The sequence below is a fragment of the Schistocerca serialis genome, chromosome 2 (assembly GCF_023864345.2).
Source record: "Schistocerca serialis cubense isolate TAMUIC-IGC-003099 chromosome 2, iqSchSeri2.2, whole genome shotgun sequence".
In the NCBI taxonomy this organism is placed as follows: Eukaryota; Metazoa; Arthropoda; class Insecta; order Orthoptera; family Acrididae; genus Schistocerca; species Schistocerca serialis.
Genome location: NC_064639.1, coordinates 700,087,102 through 700,088,155, shown reverse-complemented (window position 1 = coordinate 700,088,155; position 1,054 = coordinate 700,087,102). Strand labels below are relative to the sequence as shown.

Genomic DNA, 1,054 nt, shown 5'->3' with positions numbered 1-1,054 from the left:
AGCTACTTCATGTGGCATATCGTACGAAAGACGTCTGTACATTGTACGCTCAAGCTAAGAGGACTAATTAGAGTTATCCTCAGCAACTAACTCTGACAATCCATTATAATTAGAATTTTTATCTGTGTGATCCCGGACTTCTGCACCATGAGATAACACAGTGAAGGCAACATTATCAATACAGCCAATCTTGTAGACGTCATTTCTCGATTCTGACCCTTGGACATTAAACACAGCAAAAGCACTCCGTCTTCAGGCCACAAGTGGCCCATCGGGTCCATCCGGCCGCCGTGTCATCCTCAGCTAAGGATGCGGATAGGAGGGGCGTGTGGTCAGCACATCGCTCTCCCGGTCGTTACGATGGTTTTCTTTGATCGAAGCCGCTATTATTCGGTCGAGTAGCTCCTTAATTGGCATCACGAGGCTGAGTGCACCCCGAAAAATTGCAGCAGCACATGGCAGTCCGGATGGCCACCCATCCAAGTGCTGGCCACGCCCGACAGCGCTTAACTTCAGTGATCTGACGGGAACCGGTGTATCCACTGCGGCAAAGCCGTTGCCTCCTACTACAGCAAGACATATGATAATTCGACTTTTCTTGATAATCAAACCTTTACAACGGTTTGTTCCAAGAAGGAAACATGACTTTAATGAATGCTTTTACCGCACCTTCGTCTTGTTTAGTTCTTTTAGGCACACTAGACGAACTCATTTCCTTACGTACAGAACAAAACAGTTTACCACACTTCTCCTCCTATAAAGCCCACTTATATTTGTCTCTCCACTGTTTTTCAAAAGAACGGTGAAAACCGGCATGATCACTTCTCTTTGTTTCATTCGATGCAGCAGCTGAATCAGTCACCAGTATACGTCGCTGCTAAATCACATTTTTTCACTGACGAGTGTCCAATGAATTTATCTATAACAAAAACCTACTACAACAAAGAAATAGTCAAAGTAAATTGTTAACTATAAATGATTGTAAATTATACTGTGTTACGCAAGGGGGGAAATGGAAACTAAAACTTACTGCTCCACAAAGAACGGTACTTAG

The 1,054-nt window shown here is 43.8% G+C and overlaps 1 pseudogene; it reads right to left on the bottom strand.

Annotated features, from left to right (window-relative positions):
• Positions 1 to 443: 443 nt before the first annotated feature.
• Positions 444 to 561, bottom strand: LOC126459175 (5S ribosomal RNA; annotated as a pseudogene).
• Between the last annotated feature and the right edge of the window lie 493 nt (positions 562 to 1,054).